The following is a 25,067-nucleotide window of genomic DNA, read 5'->3' on the forward strand; positions in this document are numbered from 1 at the left end:
GAGGATGCGGTGGCCTACATGGAGGACTGGTTCCGGACTGTGGTGGCACCAGAGGGACTTACTCCATTCTTTACCCTGGAACGAGCCCACAGGGTGCCGGCTCGCCCACCAGCGCTTGGCCGCCCTCCCCGCCCGATGGTGGTGCGGCTCCTCCATTATAAGGACCGGGACCTCCTCATCCAGTGAGCTCGGGCATCGGGCCCGTATGAGGTGGAGAACAGCAGGGTTACGATCTTCCCGGACTACACCCAGGCAGTCCAGAAGAATAGGGCATCGTTTCTGGCGGTGAAGAAGGAACTGAGAGAGGAGGGCATCCGGTACTCCTTGCTCTTCCCGGCCAAGCTGCGGGTCATCCTGGATGAGACCACGCACTTCTTTCAGACCCCGGACGAAGCATGGCAGTGGCTGGAATCGTACAGGGCTGGGACGGATAGGTCTCACAAAAGTAGGCGAGATCGGCCTAAACCACCTCAGGTCAGACAATCACAACGGATCCCATCCCGCAATAGACGCCAGCGGGAGAAACGGGAGGCCCAAATGGCTGCGGACAAGAGAGAGGCGCTTGCAGCGACGGCGGCCATTACGAGATCGCAGCCAGAAAGTGAACTGGCGGAGACGGACTCTGGCGACGAAGGCGGCAGGACTGGAGAGGAACTTTCGGAGGCGGAGAGTTCGAACGGGCCGGTGGTCACCCCCCAGACATCTGATGGGATTTTTCATGGTTGATGCTTCATTGGGACTTGTATTAACACCATATACAGGGTCTGGGCTTACTGGCAATAAGGACAAGCCTCACCAGAACAATGATAAACCAAGAGCGGTACCAATATTGCCACGTTACTTATGTGCTGGATCCCGGGTGATCACTCGAATAACCGATTTAAGCAGTAATTCTCAATGAACCGTATTTCGGACTGAATCAGTTTTGTTTTATTTTTTAACTTAGATGCATGTATCAATTTAATATGCAATTTTTTTGTTTTTTCAATCGGAAAACATTTCTTTAGTTCCACATCATAAATCACAATGAACACAGATTTTAAACAAATAACAATAAGCAAAACAATATTTTAACAAAAAATCACAACTTACAATCACCATTCATACCACACAAAAAATATCATCACTAAATATATTACAGTTATTTACAATCTGTACAATGTCACAATTGAAAAATAGACAAAGCATTGGAAATAAGCAAGTACACAATGTTGTTATTTTCTGAAATAATCAAGGATTCCTAATGCTGAATAGAAGAGGTCTACGCGTTTCGATAACCCCTGGTTGTGGGGAAATCTCATCAGGACCGTATGCCTGCGAATGGAGAACGAAATTGGGTCAGGTGGGGGGACAAAACCAACTTCCTCACAACGCTACAGTGGGGATAGAGAAAACTAATCATACCTCTCAGTAGCTGGCTTTGCTTTTGTGGTTGTCACTGTGTGTCAATTCGGGTGGAAGCGGGTAGCTGAGGGGTAAGAGTAAATGGTTTTAGAATTTGGGGGGAACAACTCGATTCCATTGTCGTGATCGTTTGAACAAGGCAACTTACTGTTAATTGCTTAGCGCAGGGAGTTCACGGGTGTCTCAGTCTGTATTAAGCGAATCAATAACGTGCTCCGGTCTCCTGTAAGTGAAAGGGAACTGGTGTTAGGTATCCAGATTGGTTGTGAAGATCGCCTAACTTGCGATGTTTCTCTGACATGTACAAGCGTTTACCTGTTAGCGTCGTGTCCGCTGTCTAACTCAGGGGGTCTGCGCTCTTCGATCTCTGTTCGTTAGTCCGGTGACCGGCTACCCGCTTCCACCCGAATTTTCTTCCAGTTCAATAAACAGCCGCAGTAGGCGTAATACGATGTAAGTAGACACGAGTGAATGTTTTCTCCAAGATTGAATGATTGCCCCTCTGGCGCTTTCACTTTAGAGGCTTAAATCCACCTCACTTTTTGCCCACAGTGACAACCACAAAAGCAAAGCCAGCTACTGAGAGGTATGATTAGTTTTCTCTATCCCCACTGTAGCGTTGTGAGGAAGTTGGTTTTGTCCCCCCACCTGACCCAATTTCGTTCTCCATTCGCAGGCATACGGTCCTGATGAGATTTCCCCACAACCAGGGGTTATCGAAACGCGTAGACCTCTTCTATTCAGCATTAGGAATCCTTGATTATTTCAGAAAATAACAACATTGTGTACTTGCTTATTTCCAATGCTTTGTCTATTTTTCAATTGTGACATTGTACAGATTGTAAATAACTGTAATATATTTAGTGATGATATTTTTGTGTGGTATGAATGGTGATTGTAAGTTGTGATTTTTTGTTAAAATATTGTTTTGCTTATTGTTATTTGTTTAAAATCTGTGTTCATTGTGATTTATGATGTGGAACTAAAGAAATGTTTTCCGATTGAAAAAACAAAAAATTGCATATTAAATTGATACATGCATCTAAGTTAAAAAATAAAACAAAACTGATTCAGTCCGAAATACGGTTCATTGAGAATTACTGCTTAAATCGGTTATTCGAGTGATCACCCGGGATCCAGCACATAAGTAACGTGGCAATATTGGTACCGCTCTTGGTTTATCATTGGGACTTGGACACGGTTCTTGGTAGGGTGGTATACTGTTGGAGATGGGTGAGTCGCCGGGTAGGGTGCCGCGTTGGCATGATGGGATGGAGTGCGAGGGGTGCGGGCTCCGCTCGCTGGGGTCGGCGATAACTCACCCCCCCAGGGCCCTTAAGGCCTTCTGTGGTGGCGACCACAGGTTAGACGGATGTGTGTTTGGTTTGAGGTTTGGATCGGGGCTGACACTGGGTTTGTGGGCTCTGTCCTGGGGAGTGGGGTTCGGGGTGTTTTCTTTTCTAACGTTTGTTTTGGGGGGGGCAACTGCTATGGTGTGGGCGCGAACTGGCAATGTTTGACTTGGATTGTTCACTGCTGGTATGGGGGCGTTACCTAATTTAAAATGCCTGACGTGGAATGTCCAGGGGCTTCGAACTATGGTCAAGCGCCACAAAGTACATGCGTATCTGGTAAGAAGGGGGGTTCAGGTTGCCATGCTGCAGGAGACTCATTTGACGAAAAAAGAATGTACCGCACTGCAAAAGAGGTGGCGGGGTCAGGTGTTTGGCACCACTTACTCAGCGTTTGCCAGAGGGGTACTGATCTGGGTGAGAGCGGGGATACCGTTTCAGGTACTGAATCAAGTGGTGGATCCTGAGGGCAGGTTTGTGGCGGTGGAGGGACGGTTGTATAGTCGGGATGTGGTTCTCTGCTGCGTGTATGCTCCAAATGCTGATCAGGCCTGATTTTTTGATGGCCTATCCGGGTCTTTCGCCTCTTTCCTAGCGGGCCCGGTGATCCTGGGGGGGGGTTTTAATTCGAGTACGGATGTGGTCTTAGACAGGTCTCACCCTCCCCTTGTTGACTCCCCGGTGCGCAAGTTAGCCATGCACAGGAAGGATTGGCAGGATAGGTGGGGGCTGATGGATGTTTGGCGGGAACAACACAGGGATGTTAGGGACTATTCTTTTTTCTCAGCCCTCCATGCACTACATGTGAGAATTGACTCGGTGCTCTGTGGCGGGTCCCTGGCCCCACTGATCTCTCATACGGAGTATTTGGCCAGAACCATATCGGATCATAATCCCCTATTGGTACATGTCCAGTGGCAGCGGGAGCGTTCAGCGATTCCAACATGGCGGCTCCGGCCAGACACGTTGGAAGACTCAGTGTTCAGTGAAGCGGTCCAGCAGGGCATCGATCATTATTTCAGTGAGAATGAGGGTACTGTTACATGTAGGTCCACTGAGTGGGATGCGATGAAAGTGGTGGTGAGAGGGGTATGCCTGGGTAGGTTTTCGAATGCTCGTACGTCTGTGTTGAATGCACTTGCCAATGCGGAGGAGAAACTGAGAGACCTGGAGCGGCGCAGGCTGGCCCGACCGGACTTGCAGGCCCGGTTGCTGGAGGCGAAGGAGGTGGTGGCTACCGAAACGGAACGACTGAGGAGCTACGACTATAGGCAATACGCCATTAGAGCGCATGCTGAGAGGGATAAGGTGGGCACGCTCCTGGCCAGACTAGCTAATCCTGAACTTAGGGGCTGCCCGGTCCTTAGCATCAACAACGCACTGGGGGAAACGGTGTATTCTCAGGCGGCGGTGCTGGAGTGCTTTCGAGCGTATTATGAGGAATTGTACCAGAGTCAGTTGGGAGTAGAAGCCCACGAAATCGCAGCGTATCTGGAGGCGAGGCAGCTTCCGGTCCTTGACGACGAGGACGCGAAAGATTTAGGCGGGCCGGTCACGCTAGCTGAAATAAGGGCGGCCATTAAGCATATGGCGCGGAATAAAACGCCCGGTGTGGATGGATTGCCGATAGAGTTCTACCAGAAGTTTGTGGATAGTTAGGCACCCAGATTGCTGGTGGTATACACGGAGGCTTATGGGTCAGGGGGTTTGCCCGGATCCATGAGGGAGGCATTGATAGTGCCGCTGCTAAAACCCGGCAGGGATGCGACGGATGTGAGGTCCTATCGACCGTTGTCCATGCTGACGGTGGAATACAAGATACTGAGCCGGATCTTGGCCACCAGGTTGGCCCCACATATGACTGGCCTGGTACATAGGGATCAGGCGGGGTTTATCCCCACGAGGAGTACGGCGTTAAACATTCGTCGCCTGGTTGGGATGATGGATGCGGCAGTGAATGAGAACGGGGCCCAGGCGGTGCTATCAGTGGACATTGAGAAGGCTTTCGATAGTTTGGAGTGAGTCTTTCTGGATGGAGTGCTAGAGAGGTTTGGTATTGGTGAAGGGTTCCGCAGATGGACGAAGGTGCTGTATTCTTCGGCAACGGCGCGAGTACGCCTGGGCGGTTTGGTGTCTGCGGCTTATCCGGTCGGTAGAGGCACGCGGCAGGGGTGCTCCCTTTCCCCTCTTCTGTTCGCCCTGGCTATGGAACCCTTGGCGGTCCATGCTAGGTCGGGAGACAGATACGCGGGGATTGTAAGCGGCGGGCGGCTACACCACATCTCGCTGTATGCGGATGATCTGCTGCTTTATCTGGATGATACGGAGCGAGCGTTGGAAGGGGCGATGGACCTATTGTCGGAGTTTGACCAGTTGTCAGGCCTCAGGGTCAATTGGGCGAAGACCTGTGTTTTTCCGCTTCGAGCGGAGTCGCCCTGCCCCGCGCGTGACTTGGGGGTGGTTTGGGAGCCATCTTGCTTTACTTATTTGGGAGTCCGCATCTACCATGTGACCGCAGACCTATTAGAGGGCAACATTGGACGGTGCGTACGGGCGCGGAGAGGCAGTATGTCCTTTTGGGCTACCCTTCCACTGACGGTGCGGGGTAGGATTGCTCTTTTGAAAATGGTGGCGCTTCCCCGGCTCCTGTATTACTTTCGGACGCTGCCCATTTGGATTCCTCAGAGGATCTTTAGGGACCTGAGGACGATGGTTATCGGTTTCCTGTGGGGGCATGGCCGCCGTAGAGTGGCACTGAGCACGTTGCTACGCCCCAAGATTGAGGGGGGGATGGCCGTCCCCGATTTTGAGCTGTACTACTTGGCGGCGCAGCTCCAGGTTCTTACGCAGCATGTGGCTAGGGTATTCAGGGGACCGGAGTGCGATCGAGAGTTAGGGATACAGCGCCATGTACTGGCCTATATCGTTATGCAGCAGAAACTGGAGTTGCGAGGCCTCACTATGGAGGAGCGGACGCTCAGGTTATGCTGGCAGAGGAGTCTCAGGAGGGCGAAGGCGACTCGACCGTATGCGCCGGAGATACCGATTGGCATGCTGACAGCCCTACCACATGGGGGCGATTGGTCCCCGTTGTTGGAATGGGAGGAGGCGGGACTGCAAGTGGTAGGGGACCTATATGTCGATGGGACCTTGGTGCCCTTCGGAGTACTACAGGAACAGTTCGGGTTGCCGGAAGGGGGCTTCCTCTTGCACGCGGCGGTGGTGGCGGCCATACAGAAACATTGGAGGGGAGGGCTCATCGAACCGGACACGACTATGGCATGCCAGTACGTAGTGATGGCAGCGGGCACCTTTAAGGCGGTGACCTGCCTCCATAATAGGATGCTGAACGAGGGACTGGAACCGCTCTTGGGGCTCAAGGCGAAATGGGAGGAGAGCATAGGTAGGCCCATTCCGGACACGGCATGGAGCCATATACTGCAGCGTACGTGGAAGGGCACGAGGAGCGCGCACTTCCAGCAGGTGCACTTCTTTGTGTTACATAGGGCCTACCTGACTCCGGAAAAGATCAGACGGTACTTCCAGGTGCAGGACGCACGGTGCCCGAGGTGCTTGTCGCCGGAGGCGGACATGGATCACCTGTTCTGGGGTTGCCCGAATCTGGTGGCCTATTGGGCAGAGGTAGGGGACCTTCTCAACGCAGTAACTGACAGGGAGGTGGAATTTGATATGGCGGCGTGTCTGTTGCTCTGGTTCCCGCACACCAAACACACTAAGGTGACGAGCAAGTTCATTGACCTGGGGTTGATACTAGCACAAAGAGAGATTTCGTGGCATTGGAAATCTAAGGGAGGGCCGTCAGTAAGGAGGTGGATGAATGACTTGCTGAGATGGTCCGAGTGTGAGAGTGTGCTTCGAATGAAGCAGGCTGTCAAGCTTGATAATGAGAAAGCCTTGGACTCAGCGCATGCGTGGGAATTGGTAGTGCAGGCCTTGCGTGACTCATTAGTGGAGGATGAGGACTGAATGGATGGGACCTGAGGACGCCGCGAGGCATACTAGTGCGGAGATATCATTGACACTGTAACGGAACCCATACAATAGTCAGGGACATGGCACACGCCATTAGCGGTTGCTGGGAAGGGGGCATTAGGGGGTTGTTTAGAGGGTGTTCGGGGTGGGTTAGGAGCCGGGAGGCAGATTGGCTCCAGTAGCGATTCTGGGACTGAGACTGGGCCTGTGGGGCATAGGTGGATAGCGGGAGGTGGCAGGGGGGTACGGGACAGACATGATAAGGCCTCACAGGGCACGAGGGTGGAACGGTAGCGGCTCTGTAGCATTGAACTGCATATGTAGGATGGCTGATGTTGGGGATAGGTTGTGGTTGGGGGGGGTAAAATGCGGATACGTAAAACGTTTTTCGACCATGGTCCCACAGGGACGCTCACCATGATGTCTTACTATTACTTAGGACACTGCGCCGCCCGGCCTCCGGGATGCGGGCTGAATGGCTGTGTATGATACACGCTCTCACGATTGATGCGGGGGGACACCATGAGTGGACTGGTTGAGCAATTGTAAGCTATGGTTTCTAATTCTGCAATAAAAACAAATTTTAAAAAATATATATATATATATAAGTCCATTGCAGGGCCGCCTTCGGTCTCCGGAAGCCCTGTAATCCGAACGTTGTTGCCGCGGGAACGTCCTTCCTGGTCGTCGAGCTTTGCCGCCATCCTTTTGTTTTCATCCTCCAAGCGCGTGACTTTCTGAATCAGGAGTGCAGAGTCCTTTGAAAGGGATGTTGTCACTTGTTCAACGTCCGTTACTCTAGCTGACATTTTATGGAAGTCGGCGCGCAGGAAAGTGATGTCTGATGATATGGAGCCTACCGTCGTCTGAATGTTATTTAGGGCCGCTATAATGTCTTCCAGTGTAACCTTGAGTCCCCCCCGATGCTACTGCGTCTTTCTTCGTTTGGTCCGCCTTGTCTGGGAGCGGGGCGAAGTTTTTCGTGTGGGCGTATTGGTCCAATTTGCTCTGTTGGTTTCCACGGGTTCCTCTACCACTCATGCTGCTGATGGTTGGAATGCAGATCTTAGGTTCTGTAGGCGCCGCACACTAATAGTTGGTGAATTGCAGGTGGTCACCACAATGATAGCTCTGCAGCGTTCCACCGTTATCAGGTGCACTGACTGGCCCCTGCACTGTAAGGGGGTGCGAGGGACCACAGGATAGTCCAAAATCAGTTCCGCTGCAACCGCAGAGCGCAATTTCCAGGCAGTCTATCTGTGCGCCTGCAGGAATGGTGCCTGCCCTCTTCCAGACTCCAAGCCTGGTTGCCGCGGCTCTGCCAGGTAGTATATGTACCTACACGCTTCTGGGACTCTCCTCGGGTGCCACTCTCTAGACGCAGTCGGGCCCTTATTCTTTTCCCTGCTCGCCAGTGAATCGCAACATAAGGTGCCAGCTGTTTGCGCAGGTTGTCCCTAGGTGATCCCAATGGCAGCGTTATCAGGCAGTGTTCCCCTTACCGCCTCGCATTGCCGCGGGAGTCCCAACAGCCCGTGACACAAAATGGCGGCCGCCGGCCGAACCGGCCGTCGTTTTCCTGTCCTCGTTGGAGGTGTTGCTGTCAGGCCTTCACAGTGGCCTCTCACGAGTGTCTGTGAAATCCTGTAGGTGGCGGCGGGCAGCTGGCACACTTCACACCCCTTCCGTCACTCCCGCTCCGCCGTACCGCTTGCCCCGCCTTCTCGCAGCCCGCCGGTCTCACCACGGGCCTCGGGCGGCTCACAATCAATTGATGCCGCGGCTGCAGTGACGAGTGTAGGCCTCACCGAGCGGAGATCGCTCTGCACGTTTCTGGGCACTCCCGGGCTCCGGAATTGGATCGGTAGACGGCGCTCCGTCTCCGGTCCGTGTGTGATGACTCTGGGTGTAATTTCGGCTGCGGATAAATTACAGGATTATTGGGGAAGCGATCCTTTCCCCGGAGCTCCTCTAGGCAGCGGCCATTTCTCTTGGCTGCTAGCCACGCCCCCTGTTACTTTTTTTTTTTAGGAAAACCTTGAAGTTCCTACACAAATTGATTCAAAATGTTGTCTACTTTTCAGAAATGTATAGCTTTCCAGGATCCACCATGAGTTTCACACCCATTTCTACCACTAACTGAAGAGGTTGAAAGCACAAAAAAATAAGAAAAATGGACTATCATCCTGTAAAATGCCAAGTCTGCCTGTTCTTGAAAGCTGAGAAGATGGTAATTTTACCATCGGAAACCTTATGTTGATGCCACATGCAGGAAAAAAACATATGATTTCTTTTGCCTGACTTTTTTCCGAAAACCCCCAAAATGTTGCTGCATTTTAGCTACTTTTTCACTCCCTTAAGGAGAATCCATAAAGTTCAAGTTCAAGTTCAGGAATTTGTATAGTGCACTACTCACCCAGAGGGTCTCAAGGCGCTTGGGGGAGGGGTGCATTATTTATCGAATAGCCAGGTTTTAAGTTCCTTTCTGAAGGAAATGTGGTTCTGTGTAAGGCGGAGGTGAGAGGGGAGCGAATTCCAGGTCTTGGCCGCCAGGTAGGAGAAGGATCTTCCTCCCATGGTGGATCTGTGGATGCACGGAACTGCGGCGAGGGCTTGATTGGAGGATCTTAGTTGGCGGGTGGGTGTGTAGAAGGACAGTCGTGTGTTGAGGTATTCTGGTCCTAGTTTGTAGAGGGCCTTGTGAGCGTGGGTGAGGAGACGGAACGTTATTCTCTTGTTAACTGGAAGCCAGTGGAGGTCTTTTAGGTGACCGGTAATGTGAGCTTGGTGAGGGATGTCCAATATGAGTCTGGCTGATGCGTTTTGGATGCGTTTGAGTTTTTTCTGTAATTTGGCTGTGGTTCCGGCGTAGAGGGTGTTTTTATAGTCCAGTCGGCTGGTGACCAGTGCGTGGGTGACAGTCTTACTTGTTTCGGAGGGGATCCAACGGAAGATTTTTTTGAGCATACGAAGTACGTTGAAGCAGGAGGATGAGACGGCGTTGACTTGTCTGGTCATCGAGAGGGAGGAGTCTAGGATGAAGCCTAGGTTACGTGCGTGGTCTGTGGGTATGGGTGCTGTGCCCAGGGCCGATGGCCAACATGAGTCGTCCAAGGCAGAGGGGGATGATCCTAGGATGAGGACTTCCGTTTTGTCTGAGTTAAGTTTTAGGCGGCTGTTTTTCATCCATTCAGCAACTTCTTTCATGCCTTCGTGAAGATTGGTTTTGGCGGTGTTAGGGTCTTTGGTGAGGGAAAGGATCAGTTGGGTGTCGTCAACTTAGGAGATGATGTTGAGGTTGTGTTGTCGCGCGATGGATGTGAGGGGGCTCATGTAAACGTTGAAGAGGGTGGGACTAAGTGATGATCCTTGTGGTACTCCGCAGATGACTTCAGCGGCCTCTGATTTGAATGGGGGGAGTCGGACTCTCTGGGTTCTCCCGGCGAGGAACGAGATGATCCAGTCCAAAGCTTTTCCTTGTATGCCGATGTTGCTGAGGCGTTGTATGAGGGTGCTATGACAGACTGTGTCGAAGGCGGCGGAGAGGTCGAGTAGGATGAGGGCAACTGTTTCTCCGTTGTCCAGTAGCGTTCGGATGTCGGCTGTCGCTGCAATGTGGGCGGTTTCGGTGCTGTGTTTGGCTCGAAATCCGGACTGTGAGGTGTCGAGGGAGTTGTTAGATTCAAGGAAGGCGGCGAGCTGGCTATTGACGGCTTTCTCAATGAATTTGGCAGGGAATGGGAGGAGGGAGATGGGGCGGTAGTTATTAAGTTCAGAGGGGTCTGCTGTGGGTTTCTTCAGGAGGGCGCTGAGTTCGGCGTGTTTCCAGCTTTCTGGGAAGGTAGCGGAGTTGAAGGAGCAGTTGATGACATCGCGGAGATGGGGTGCGATGATGGAGTCTGCTTTGTTGAAGATGTGGTGGGGACAGGGGTCGGTTGGCGAACCTGAATGGATGGAGTTCATTAGGCGGATGGTGTCTTCAGTGGTGATTGGGTTCCAGGCGCTAAGGTTGTTAGAGGGCGGTTTAGGTTCGGAGGTGGGTAGAGTGGACTGTTCTTTGGAAATGTTCTCAAAGCTGTTATGTATGTCGGCGATTTTGTTGTAGAAGAAAGAGGATAACGAATCGCAGAGGTCTTGGGAGGGAGTAATGTCGTTTGAGGCTGCGGTGGGATTGGTAAATTCTTTGACGATGTTGAATAGTTCCTTGCTGTTATGGGCGTTGTTGTCGAGTCGATCCTTGAATGCTGATTTTTTGGTGGATCGGATCAATAGGTGGTGTTTGCGCGTGGCTGTATTGAAGGTGGTCAGGTTGTCAGTGGTTGGTTTTTTTTCTCCATGTTTTCTCGAGAGTACGGCAGAGTTTCTTGGATTTCTTAAAGTCATCGTTGAACCAGGGGGCCTTTTTGCTACCCTGTTTGGTTTGGTGGTTTTTCAAGGGTGCTAATTCGTCAACGCTGTGAGTGATCCATTGTTTGAGTTTGGTGGCAGCTTGGTTTGGGTCCGATGAGAGGGCGGGAGGATTTTGGTTGAGCGATGTGAGGAGTTGGTCGGTGGTGATTTTGTTCCAGTTTCTTCGCGGAATAGGTTGTGGGTCGAGGTAGTTTTGTAGCTGAAGTGAACACAGCTGTGGTCCGTCCAATGGAGAGCTGTGGTGTGATCGAAGGAGATGTGCTTGCTGGAGGTGAAGATTGGGTCGAGCGTATGTCCGGCTACATGGGTGGGGATGTCAACAAGTTGTTTGAGTCAGAGATTGGCCAGGTTGTCCAGAAGGGTGGTGGTATTGCTGTCGTTTTTCTTTTCCAGGTGGAAGTTGAGGTCTCCCAGTAGAATGTAGTTCTCGGAGGTGAGGGCATGTGGGCTGATGAAGTCAGTGATGTCTTCGCAGAATTGTTTACGGGTTCCTGGTGGTCTGTAGAAGAGGGTGCCTCTAAGTGTGGTACTGGGGTCGGTGTGGTGGAGTGGAGGTGTTTGGCGGATGCAAGGTTATCGTCGAAGCTGGTCGTGATTCTGATGGTGTTCTTATGGACGATGGCGATGCCTACTCCTGTTTGGTTGGTGCGGTCTTTTCGGATGATCTTGTAAGCGTCCGGGATGGCTATGGCGATGTCGGGTGCTGATGATGCGTTCATCCAGGTTTCTGTAAGAGTTCAGTGGCGTGTCTGTGGACCGAGGGGGTGTTCAGCAGGATGCACTTCAGGTGGTTAGAGTCGGAGCTGTGTTTGGAGTTAGTGGAATTGGTGTGGGTCTTGATGCAGGCGAACTTGCAGGAGTGGCAGGCGAAGGGACCGTGGGTACGTCCTGGGGCAGCTTCGTAGCATTGTGGTGTGCGTCCGGGGTTAAGGGCTAAGAGGGTGGCGGCGTCATACGTTATGCGGGAAGAGAGCGGTTTGAGGGGGCCAGGGGGTCTGGCGCTGGGTGCGGTTAAGGCGCGGACGGGCGTAGACGGGCTTACCTTTGGCGCACCTTCGGCGCGCATAGGGCGCGTCTGCTGCGGGTGAACGCTGCGCGGAAAAGCATCTGTCATAAATGGATAGTGGGGGGGGGGGCTGGGCGAGGGAGGGTCAGCTGGGAGGCGGGAGCGGGGCGGAGGGGCGGGCTGGAAGGCACAACAACAACAAGATGGCAGCAATAATGAGTGGAGACCGGACGAGGTGGGCAGGGGCGCAGGCACAATCAGGCACAGTTCCAACAAAGTTACAGCACACTTGCAACACAATGCGACCAGTAAAAGCGCCTCGCGGCACACAAGCGTTACAATATGCAAATGCAGTAGCGTCTATGAAGTGCTACGATACCAGCACCAGTAAGCGCTACAAGGACAATAGCGTAAATGAAGCGCTACGATACCAGCACCAATCCGTGTCACAGATGAAGCGCTACGAACTCAGTAGGAGCCAGGGAGCGAGGAGAGTGAGGGAAGCGACCGCTACTGACGGAGTCAGGACGGTCACAGCGCTGTGGTCAAAGGGATCGGCCTAACCTTTCCTGTGGGAGGTAGGGTCAGCTGGGAGGCGGGAGCGGGCGGAGGGGCGGGCTGGAAGGCACAACAACAACAAGATGGCAGCAATAATGAGTGGAGACCGGACGAGGTGGGCAGGGGCGAAGGCACAATCAGGCACAGTTCCAACAAAGTTACAGCACACTTGCAACACAATGCGACCAGTAAAAGCGCTACGCGGCACACGAGCGTTACAATATGCAAATGCAGTAGCGTCTATGAAGCGCTACGATACCAGCACCAGTAAGCGCTACAATATTAAAGGACAATAGCGTAAATGAAGCGCTACGATACCAGCACCAATCCGTGTCACAGATGAAGCGCTACAAACTCAGTAGGAGCCAGGGAGCGAGGAGAGTGAGGGGAGCGACCGCTACTGACGGAGTACCTTTAGCATCCCCAGGATGTTTGTTTAAAAAGGACACGAATTTGGATTCGATGCCTCATGTGGATGAAATGGTTTGGAGATCTAAATGCAAACTACCCCAAATAGTCATAAAAAGGCGTAGCACAGGGGGAGTGAAGGTCTAGCAGCAAAAGGGTTAACAATATTATATATTTTTTAAGTTTTTATCTTTTATGGGTTATTAAAAGTTATTTTTATACTGTTATATTTTTATTTATTTTTAGATGATAATGTTAACAATATTTTTGTTTTCAATATATTTTTTTTGTATGTATTCATTTAGTTAATATTTTATATTGTTTTGATCAATTGTACATATTTTAGATATTTTTGAGAGTGATACATTTATTATTCATATTTGTGTATGGGATGAAGATAATTTGATAATCAATATCTGATATTGTGGTGAATTAATATTGTTTTACAGGAAGCTCTTCAATACTCAATAGACAAAGCAATCAGAGCAGGGTTCATGCTGGTGCAAACTAAGATTCGCCACAGAATATACTATGCAAGAACTCTAACAGTTACATTTGACACAAGGACTCTGGTCAGTGCCTTAGAAGATGTGGACCGATGGGAACCGTTTTCACATCTGATGGATGTGTCCTGAGTTGAAACTATTTTTGTAAAGGACCCAGTGCTGTCACAATTGACAAAAATTGCCACAGGTGATGGGGTGAAATTGTTTATTGGGTATTTAGAAAAATGACGCTCCTTGGAGTTATACAAAATTACTGTGCAACTGTTGGACTTGGCCCTTTTCCCTGAAATTTTTCACTTTTCGCTCCCCTAATTCAGGATGTCCCCCCATCGTAACGAAGTTGTATAGGCCCTGAGAAGTTGAGATGCCCTGTGTAATGTTAAAAACAATGCTAAGGTGCAGGTGCTATCCCCTACCAATATGGCTGCCACAGGCCCCTGCTACTGCGGAGTGGTCTTGATAGTAGCACCCTAGTTGCCAGGAGCTGGCTGGAACCCTTAAAAATTGTTGCCATACCAGCCTGACTTCACTGCCCATAGCTAGAGTGAGGAAGCTCCTGGAACCTTCCGGAATAGGGAAGTGGTCACCAACTGCCATCTCAGGGAGTGGTCACCTGACCTGGGACTATAAAAGAAAAAGAAAAAGGAGGGAAACTTTCCAGTCAGTTGGGGCATCACTGACCTGGGGGACCCTACGCAGGAGACTTAGGCGGTAGGGCCTAGTCCGAGGCCTATGCCACTGGGGTTGACAGGGTTTAGGCGCTGCCCACCAAGCTGTGTGAGGAACACTGAACTAGCCCACTGATCTGGCACGGCGGGAGGGGAACCGAGGGACCACCTACAGTGACCTGCTGAGGAAACCTATCAGCAGCCTTCAACTCAACCCTCCCCCTCTTCAAGCAACCAAGAATCTGCTTCCACAAAAAGGGCGCCAGAACCACCAAGTGCCAAGAAGAAACCTAACTGACCAGGACTACTGGGGATCAACCAGGTACTGGGCTGTGCCATCTCTGCCCCCTCTGTTTGCACCTGTGGCCCCTGCGCTGACCAGTCTTCGCTGCCTACCCAGCTCTCCCCTACTGTGCCCCCTTGAGAAGCGCTGAGGTCCTGGAAGCGCTGTACCAGAGAAGCGCTAATACTCACACTGACTGTCCTGCTAGAACTGCTGTGACTGCCCCCATAGCGCGTGTCACCCAAGCGCTGTGCCCCCAGGAGAAGCGTTGTCGTCCCCAAGTGCGTCCTGCCTTTCGTCGTGCCGATTTGCCCCCCCCTGAGAAGCGCTGCGAAGCCCTGCTAGTTCTGTGCTTTTAAGCGCTGAGGAGAAGCGCTGGTGGCACCACTCACCGCTGCGGCCCTTGCCGCCCCGCCAGAGCCTCAGGCGCCGTTCGCTGCCTCTGCCGGCCCAGAAGCGCCGACCTCATCACCCCCACGGTGGCCCCTGGGTGTCAGGAGAGGGCCGCCGTTAATCTTAGGCTGCGATCTGAGGAGAAGGCCGCGCTAGGCCCTGAAGCCCGCCTCCACCATCATGTGACGGAGGCATCTTCCTGGATCTTGCCCCCGTCAAACGCCGCACAGCCATTGGTCCTGACTGGCGCACCCTCATTATCTGCGCCCCTATTGGCCGCGAGAGCCAGGTTCTTCCTTGTCAGCCTTCCCATTGGTCCCCCTCATCGCTGACATCACGACAGGCCCGGGAACCAGCAGCTTCACCGTCGGAGGGCTCCGGAAGAGCCTGAGAGCCCCTCCGAGCTGTTTCGCCCTCGGGGCAGGCCCTACCATGAGCGCGGGCCTGTGCCGCCCTGCTGTGCCTGCAACCGGCCCCTCTCACCCCGAGGCCTGCTGACATTGCCCCAAGGGGCTGAGGAGGCCTGAAGAGACCAGGTAACCCCCGGGGAGGAGGGGGGAAGGCCATAGGAGGCCCCGAGTTCGCCCCTCCCCTGGGGAATACTGTTGTTGGGCCCCGTTGACCCTGTGAAAACACTCCCAAGTACTCGAACTGGGCAAGAGCCCCAAGAGACGCCTTTGGGGCCTAAGTTGGTCCAGGTTAACCCCTGGTTGAGGAAAGTAGTTGGTTATAGGTGACTGTTAGACCCTACTACCAGGAGTGTGGTGATTGCCTTACATAATGTTACTCCTGAGTAAGGAAATGTTTATACCTGCCGTAAGAGGAGGTTCACGCTGATTTAAGGATGTTGCCTAGTTTTTAATGGAAATGTCTATCCTAGCCTTATGTAATGTTCATACTGCTTATTTATTGAGAAGCTGATTGCGACCTCATGCACCAGATCTGCCCCTGCTAAATGCAATATTGATGGAGGTTTCCACTAGGGAATTTCTTGCAGGGGGTGATACAATATAATTTTGGCAAAGAGGTTTATGTGTATTTTCTTGCAGGTGCTGACTAGGAGCAAGGCTGATGCCAGGCCTACAGTTATTTACTATTCATTATTTATTTATTTATCTATTTATGGCTGAGTAATGAAAAGTATACTCTTTTAAGGAAATGTGAATTGAGTTAATGCTACCTTGATTACCTGATCGGCCCGAATGATCTATCAGCCGTGACCTTAATCCAGATAAAAGTACATTGTTTTAATCAATCTCACTGGTGTGGTCTCAGTCATTGTGTGTGTTACCTGTCTCAGTGGGTGTGTGTGCTGTGTGGTCACTTTACACCTAAGCTTCGGGTGCCTACCTGCTCGGGCCAAGCTACACCTCGGGGACCTGGTGACCCCAGTTCCTACAGCAACTTACTCCTGATGGTGGCAACACACAATATTGGCAGTCACTGTAGGGAAGCAGCAAATTCTGATGATGCATGGAAATCAAACATTTACTGGTACATGGCTACAGAACACACGTTTACAAAGCAGAAATCCACTAAAGGAAATCTGATAAGGTGTCAGGCACCGGAGCCTTAACTGAATCCTGACTGCCTGAATGTGTGGAGTGAAGGCTCCGACTTATATCTAGGATAAGAACAATAGTTACTAACCTGTAGTCTGTGGTTCTCCAGTATTGGTGTCTTTCATAGATTCACATGCCTGAATCATTCCCCGTCCTCGGAGAGGGAGTCCCACGGTACATAAAAAAGCAATCATTTGCATATAAGAAACCATAACCCTTGGTAATAACCAACCAGGAAGTAAAGTAGCCCTAAGCTACAGCGAAAAAACATCCACACTCATGACTATTCTAGTCATTTTGCATAGACCAAACTGCAGCCAATCAGGCGACAGCACCCACCAGAATGTTCTCCTCAGAGGCTCAGGCTCTCAAATTTTCTCGCACAGGAGTGAAACCAACATTATCGCCTGAGGAGCCTCTGAGGGGAGGTGGGCGGGTGCATGTGAATCTATGAAAGACACCAATACTGGAGAACCACAGATTACAGGTAAGTAACTATTGTTCTTCTCCAGTATTGGGGTGGCTTTCATAGATTCACATGCCTGAATCACTGTAGATAGCAGTACACACCATCCTGCTCATAGACGCTTCTTGTATTATAGTGCATATGCATGCTTTGCAAACAATAATGACATGTAACATAAGCGTCTAAAAGAGCATAGAGGAGGAGGGAGAACAGAGGCTCACCTAATTTAAAAAGAGTGCGAAGCACTGCTCGTCCCACTGAAGTATCTGCATCACTGGCCGCATCTAAGCAGTAGTGCCTGGTGAAGGTATGCTTGCTGGACCAGGTTGCAGCTCTGCAGATGTGATGGAGAGGCACTCCAGCAAAAAGGCTGTCTAGGAGGAGACCGCTTTCGTAGAATAAGTTCAAGTTTAAAATTTGTATAGCGCACTACTCACCCAGAGGGTCTCAAGGCGCTTGAGGGAGGGGGTACTTTACTTATCGAATATCCAAGTTTTTAGTTGTTTTCTGAAGGAGAGGTGGTTCTGTGTAAGGCGGAGGTAGGTGGGGAGAGAATTCCAGGTCTTGGCCGCTAAGTAGGAGAAGGATCTTCCCCCCATGGTGGATCTTTGGATGCGTGGAATTGCGGCGAGGGCTTGATTGGACGATCGTAGTTAGCGGGTGGGGGTGTAAAAGGACAGGCGCGTATTCGTGTCCTAGTTCGTAGAGGGCTTTGTGTGCGTGGGTGAGGAGACGGAACGTTATTCTCTTGTTGACTGGGAGCCAGTGGAGGTCTTTCAGGTGACCGGAAATGTGAGCTTGGCGGGGGATGTCTAGGATGACTCTGGCTGAGGCGTTTTGGATGCGTAGGAGTTTTTTCTGTAGTTTGGCTGTGGTTCCGGCGTAAAGGGTGTTTCCGTAGTCCAGTCAGCTTGTGACCAGTGCATGGGTGACCGTCTTTCTTGTTTCGGTGGGGATCCAATGGAAGATTTTTTTGAGCATACGTAGGATGTTGAAGCATGATGATGAGACAGCGTTGATTTGTCTGGTCATCGAGAGGGAGGAGTCCAGGATGAAGCCCAGGTTGCGTGCGTGGTCCGTTGGTATGGGTGCGTTTCCCAGGGCCGGTGGCCACCATGAGTCGTCCCAGGCGGAGGGGGATGATCCTAAGATGAGAACTTCCATTTTGTCCGAGTTCAGTTTTAAATGGCTGTTCTTCATCCACTCGGCTACTTCTTTCATCCCTTCGTGTAGGTTGGTTTTGGCGGTGTTTGGGTCTTTGGTGAGGGAAAGGATCAGCTGGGTGTCGTCTGCGTAGGAGATGATGTTGAGGTTGTGTTGGCGTGCGATGGATGCGAGGGGACTCATGTATACATTGAAGAGGGTGGGACTGAGTGATGATCCTTGTGGTACGCCGCAGATGACTTCGGTAGCCTCTGATCTAAAAGGGGGGAGGCGGACTCTCTGGGTTCTTCCGGCGAGGAACGAGATGATCCAGTCCAATGCTTTTCCTTGTATTTCCGACGTTTCTGAGGCGTTGTATAAGGGTGTTATGACAGACTGTGTCGAAGGCTGCGGAGAGGTCAAGTAGGATGAGGGCAGCTGTTTCTCCGTTGTCCAGTAGAGTTCGAATGTCGTCTTTTGCTGCGATGAGGGCGGTCTCGGTGCTGTGTTTGGCTCGGAAGCCGGACTGTGAAGGGTCGAGGGATTTGTTGGATTCTAGGAAGGCGGCGAGCTGACTGTTGACGGCTTTCTCAATGACTTTGGCAGGGAATGGGAGGAGCAAAATGGGGCGGTAGTTCTTAAGTTCAGTGGCGTCTGCTGTGGGTTTCTTCAGGAGGGCGCTGAGTTCTGCATGTTTCCAGCTTTCCGGGAAGGTGGAGGAGTTGAGGGAGCAGTTGATGACGTCTCGGAGATGGGGTGCGATGATGGAGTCTGCTTTGTTGAAAATGTGGTGGGGACATGGGTCGGTTGGCGATCCTGAGTGGATGGAGTTCATCAGGCGGATGGTGTCTTCAGTGGTGATTGGGTTCCAGGCGCAAAGGTTGTTGGAGGGGAGTTTTAGTTCGGAGGTGGGTGGGGTGGACTGGTCTCCAAAGCTGTTATGTATGTCAGCGATTTTGTTGTGGAAGAACGAGGCTAGAGAGTCGCAGAGGTCTTGGGAGGGAGTGATGTCGTTGGTGCCGGCGGTGGGGTTGGTGAACTCTTTGACGATGTTGAATAGTTCTTTGCTGTTGTGGGCGTTGTTGTCGAGTCGATCCTTGAATGCTGATTTCTTGGTGGATCGGACCAGTTGGTGGTGTTTGCGGGTGGCATTCTTGAAGGTGGCCGGTTGTCAGTGGTTAGGTTTTTTCGCCAGGCTTTCTCGAGGGTGCGACAGATCTTCTTGGATTTCTTAAGGTCATCATTGAACCAGGGGGCTTTTTTGCTACCTTACTTGATTTGATGGTTTTTCAAGGGTGCTAATTCTTCAGCGCTGTGGGTGATCCATTGTGTGAGGTTGGTGGCTGCTTGGTTTGGGTCCGATGATTTGGCAGGAGGGTTTTGGTGAAGCGATGTGAAGAGCTGGTCGGTGGTAATTTTTTCCAGTTTCTGCGGGGAATTGGTTGTGGGTGGTTGTGGGTCGTAGTCTTTTTGTAGTTGAAGTGAACGCAGCTGTGGTCAGTCCAATGGAGAGCTGTGGTGTGATTGAAGGAGATGTGCTTGCTGGAGGTGAAGATTGGGTCGAGCGTGTGTCCGGCATAGTGGGTGGGGGTGTCAACAAGTTGTTTGAGTCCGAGATTGGCGAGGTTGTCCAGAAGGGTTGCTGTCGTTGTTCTTTTCCAGGTGGAAGTTGAGGTCTCCCAGTAGAATGTAGTCCTCGGAGGGGAGGGCGTGTGGGCTGATGAAGTCAGTGATGTCTTCGCTGAATTGTGTGCGGGGTCCTGGTGGCCTGTAGATGAGGGTGCCTCTGAGTGTGGTCTTGGGGTCGGTGTGGATCTGGAAGTGAAGGTGTTCGGCGGCTGCGAGGGTATCGTCGGAGTTGGTCGTGATGCGGATGGTGTTCTTATGGACGATGGCGATGCCTCCTCCTGTTTGGTTGATGCGGTCCTTTCGGATGATCTTGTAGCCGTCCGGGATGGCTATGGGGATGTCGGGCGTTGATGAGGCGTTCATCCAGGTTTCTGTAAGAAAGGTGACTTCCGGCGATGTGGTGTCTAGTAGGTTCCAAAGTTCAATGGCGTGTCTGTGGACCGTGCGGGTGTTGAGCAGGATGCACTTCAGGTGGTTAGTGTCGGAGCTCTGTTTGGAGTTTGTGGATTTGGTGTGGGTTCTGGTGTAGTCGAACTTGCAGGAGTGGCAGGTGAAGGGTCCATGGGTGTGTCCTGGAGCGGCTTGGTAGCAGTTTGGGAGTCAGTCGGGGTTAAGTGCTGAGAGGGTTTCAGCGTCGTACGTTATGCGGGTGGAGTGGATTTTGCGGGGGCCAGGGGGTTTGGCGTGGGCGCGGTCCAGGTGAGGACGGGCGTAGACGGGCTTACCTTTGGGGCGCCTTCGGCGCGCATGGGGCGCGTCCACTGCGCGTGAACGTTGCGCGAAAGTGCATCTGTCATAAGTGGATAGTGAAGGGGGCGGAGCGAGGGAGGAGCAGCTGGGAGGCGGGAGCGGGGTGGAGAGACGGGCTAGGAGGCACAACAACAACAAAATGGCAGCAGAAAACAAAAGCGAAACAGGACGAGATTGGGGCACAATGAGGAGTATAGCTATGGGCAGTGGCACTGGCACAAACAGTCACTAATTAATTTACCAATTAATGCGAGCAATGCAATGGTAGTAATGGGCAATAGAGCGCTACGATGATAGTCAGGCACAACAATTTTTAAAGGCAGTGCGAGCACAGCGCTATAATAGTCAAGCACAACAACTTTTAAGTCAATGCGAGCACAGCGCTATGATAATAGTCAAGCACAACAGTTTTTAAAGGCAATGCGAGCACAGCGTTACGATGATAATTGCAGTGGCCTTCCTGCTTGCTGATGACTCAGACTGATAGCTGAGGACACCCAGCGGGCTCTGGTCTATTTAGATACAGCGTATCCTTGACGTATCCTTCCGTATGCTACAAATAACTGGTCAGTCTTACGCAATGTAGCAGTTCGTTGAAGATAGAATTTAAGACATCTTCTGATGTCAAGGGAATGCAAGGCTTTCTCCCCAACCGTTTGCGGATTAGGAAAGAATGTTTTTAGAATTACTGGTTCGTTAAGATGGAAGGTGGATGGAACTTTAGGCATGTAGCTTGGATTGGTACGAATCACCAATGAGTTTGAAGTGAATTGCAAAAACGGAGACTTGATGGTGAATGCTTGAATGTCACTGACTCTACGTGCCGATGTCAGTGCTAGAATAAGAGAAGGAATTTGAGATCCACCTTATGAATAGGCTCAAAGGGGTGGCGCATGAGCTGAGTGAGGACTACATTCAAAAGCCAGGATGGAGGCAGACGCGGAATAGGAGGAAACATTTGAAAGAGTACTTTAAAAAATTGCTGAATCACTCTAGTTGAATAGAGAGAGTTAGAGCCATCTTGACGGAACCTTGATATGGCTTCCAAGAATACTTTCAACGTGGAATGTGATAACCCCGATCTAGCCAAATGAAGAAAGAACAGTAAGATTTGTTCTGGCTTGTCCTGAATTGGATGTAAGTTAGCAGAATGACACCAAGCACAAAATCTCTTTCATTTGAGTTTGTATGCCTCAAACGTTGCAGGTGCTCTCGCATTGGCTAAGACTTCTTGGCAATCCGCAGGAATATCAAAGTGTGCGAACTCAAGGTGTTGAGGAGCCAAGCTGCTAACTACAAGGAGGCTGTGTCCGGAGGACAAACTTGACCCCCTTGAATGGTTAAGAGGTTCGGTATTGGTGGAAACTGAATGGGTTCGCACTCCGAGAGGAGGAGAAGCTCGGTGAACCAGTATTGGCGAGGCCATCTGGGAGCAATGAGGATGATGCGACACAGTTGTTTCTTCATTTTGCGTATGACTCTGGGAACCAACGGAATCGGAGGAAAGGCGTATGCATATATCTAAGACCAATTCATCGAAAGCACATTCCTGCATGATGTTTGTGGGGAAGCCAGCTTGCAAAGTGTGGGCATTTGGGGTTCTGAAACATCGCAAATAGGGCAAGATCTGGGTGCCCCAACTTCCGAAAGACTCAGTCCAGCGTCGGTTGCTGGATCTCCCATTCGTGATTGGATATTGTCGCCCTGCTGAGAGAATCCGCTAGTACATTGGAAATCCCAGGAACATGGACCGCTGAAAGAGTGATCTTGTGACCCAGAGCCCAATCCCAAATCTCCTGGGCTTGTTGGAAGAGAAGGGCTGACTTTGTCCTGCCTTGTTTGTTTAAGTAATGCATACTTGTTGTATTGTCTGTTCGAATTAGTACTGAGGACTCCTGTATGACTGTTCGAAAAGATTTCAAGGCCAAGAATATGGCCCATAGCTCCAGGAGGTTGATATGCCACTTTTGTTTTACATTCCACTTTCCGTTGACAGTCATCCCCTGAAGGTGCGCTCCCCATCCCTTGAGGGAAGCATCCGTGGTGATGGTGACCCTTGGCACCTCTGCCAGAAATGCGCATCCCTCCTGTAAATTTTTCATCTGAGTCCACCAGCGAAAAACTTACTTCATACGATGGGTTATGTGAATAATGTCGTTGAACGACCCTGAAACCTGCAACCATTGGAGGTTGAGCTCTTCTTGTAGAGGTCTCATTCTGAGACGACAGTTGGGTATTAGAGGGATGCAGGATGAGATCATCCCAAGGAAAGATTTGTACTTTCGAACTGAAACGAACTCTTTTTCATGTAGTCGGCGAGCCATCCTGCAGATCTTGTGTTGCCTTTCTCTTGATACAAAGACTTGAGCGAGATGGGTATTCAGTGTGGCTCCCAAGAAAGGCTTTCTTTGAGATGGAATGAGATGAGATTTGTCAAAATTGATGGAGAGACCTAGAGACTTGAAAAGAGACAGGCATCTCTGAACATGTGCGCTTGCCATTGCTTGCCATTGCAAAAGAAGTGGCCTTGATAAGGCAATCGTCCAGGTAAGGGAATATTTGAATGCCCTCTAGGCGGAGATGTGCTGCTACCAGGGCTATCATTTCTGTGAAAACATGGGGCGCTGAGCGAAGTCTAAAGGGGAGAACTTTGAACTGAAAATCCCTGCCAGCCACTCTGAATCGTAGAAATTTTCTGTGCCTGGGGAGGATTGGCACATGAAAGTAAGTGTCTTGAAGGTTGAGAGTGGCCATGTGATCCTCCATTGAAAGAAGGTGGAGCATTTCTTGAAGTGTTAACATTCGGAAAGTCAACTTCTTTAAGTATTTGTTGAGGGCACGTAGGTCGAGGATGGGATGCCATTCCCCTGATTTTTTCCTTATGAGAAAGAATCTGGAGTAAAAGCCCGTTCCCTTTTGCAAGTAAGGAACTCTTTCGATATCTCCCTTCCGAATCGTTGAGTGTATTTGGGTGAACAACTCCTGGATATGAGCTGGAGGTGAGCCCTTGGGAGGAGAATTTGGGGGAATCTTCATGAATTCTAAACTGTGTCCTCTGGCCACTATATTCAGGACCCACTTGTCTGTACTAATTGCGAACCAATTTGAGTAGTATTGGGATATTTTTCCTCCAACTTTTGACTGGGGGAAGGTTAGAGATGGTGGCAAGGAGCGTGTCTCACTGATTTTTTTTTTAATCTCTTCCACAGTAGGAGGACTTTCTTCTGGACTGCGTGTAAGAGTTACCTCTTTGTCCGTAAGACTGCTGTTTGTAGGGTTGATACCGTTGGTTGGATTGAGAGGTTTGATACGACCTCTGCTGACTGTAGTTATCCTCTGTTTGAAAAAGATCCGCATCCTTTAGCTCCTCGAAAAGACGACTTGCGAAATTGAAGGCTACCCAAAGATTGCGTTGTTTCAGTGTCTTTCTTTATGGCTTGTAGAGCCTCGTCAACATGCTGGCCAAAGAGAAACTCGCCATCAAAGGGCATGTCAATTATTTTGGTCTGGAACTCTTGGCGAAACGATGTGGACTTCAGCCATCCTTGTCTTCTTAACACCGCAGCACCTGCTAGCTGTCTGAAGCCTGTAGACGGCACGTCTACTGCTGCATCGATTACTTCTGCTGAAGCAAGCTCGCCCTCTCGCAATACCTGCTTTGCTTCAGTTCTTGCAGCTTCTGGTAACATCTCAACATAGGAGGAGATGTCGGACCACATCTGCCTGTCGTATCTCCCTAATATTGCAAGGGAGTTCGCAGCTCTTACAGTGGTTGCAGCCATCGTGGAGACCTTCTTTCCGATGGAATCTAAGCACCTGACATCTCTATCAGGTGGAGCGGAAATAGGTGAAGAGGGGTTTCTGGCACGTCTTTGCGCCGCTTGAGCTACAACGGAATCAGTCTTAGATTGTCCCATTAGGCATGCAGGAGATTTGTCCGGTACCTTGTACTTTTTGTTTAATTGGGGTAACACAGCTGGTAGGGAATTGGTTGTTGCCATAATTTTTAAACCTACCTTCCATATGAAGTCAATGATGGGAATCGTTCTGACTTTTCTTCGCAGCTGATTTTTAAAATCATAAAGAAAGCACTCCTCTTTCTTTGTTTCCATTGCGATCGAGAATCTCTTAGTAGCCTTCTCCATCAGTAAATAAAATCCTCTGATCTCTACTGGAGGCGAATCAGCCGCAGCTGAAGCGAAGGTGATGGCGTCTGAATCTGATAATGATCCCACTCCGACAGACTAGATTTATCATCCACTTCTCCTTCTTCCCTATCCTCATCAGTGGTGTTCGCTCCTTGAGAGTGATGAGAAGGTGCTGGAGATTGTGGTCTTGGAGAGCTCAAAGTGGATATAGAGGCCTGAGGCATGGGAGTGGATGGAAGGGATGCTGCCGACTCCGAGGGAGGAAAACGACGATAATAATCCTGTAACATATACTGTAAATTATCAAGAAGCGCCAGAGGCATCTGTGCTGAGGGCACTGTGGCCGGAGCTTGATCTACAGATTCAGAGAACTGTTCGCCGTCTGGAT

At 50.8% G+C, this 25,067-nt stretch overlaps 1 protein-coding gene across 3 annotated transcripts in view; it reads right to left on the bottom strand.

Moving 5' to 3' along the window:
- The window catches only part of LRP2BP (LRP2 binding protein), a 489,520-nt gene that overhangs the window by 64,552 nt on the left and 399,901 nt on the right, over positions 1-25,067 (bottom strand). The window lies entirely within an intron of this gene.

Source organism: Lissotriton vulgaris, chromosome 3_1, assembly GCF_964263255.1.
Source record: "Lissotriton vulgaris chromosome 3_1, aLisVul1.2, whole genome shotgun sequence".
NCBI lineage: Eukaryota > Metazoa > Chordata > Amphibia > Caudata > Salamandridae > Lissotriton > Lissotriton vulgaris.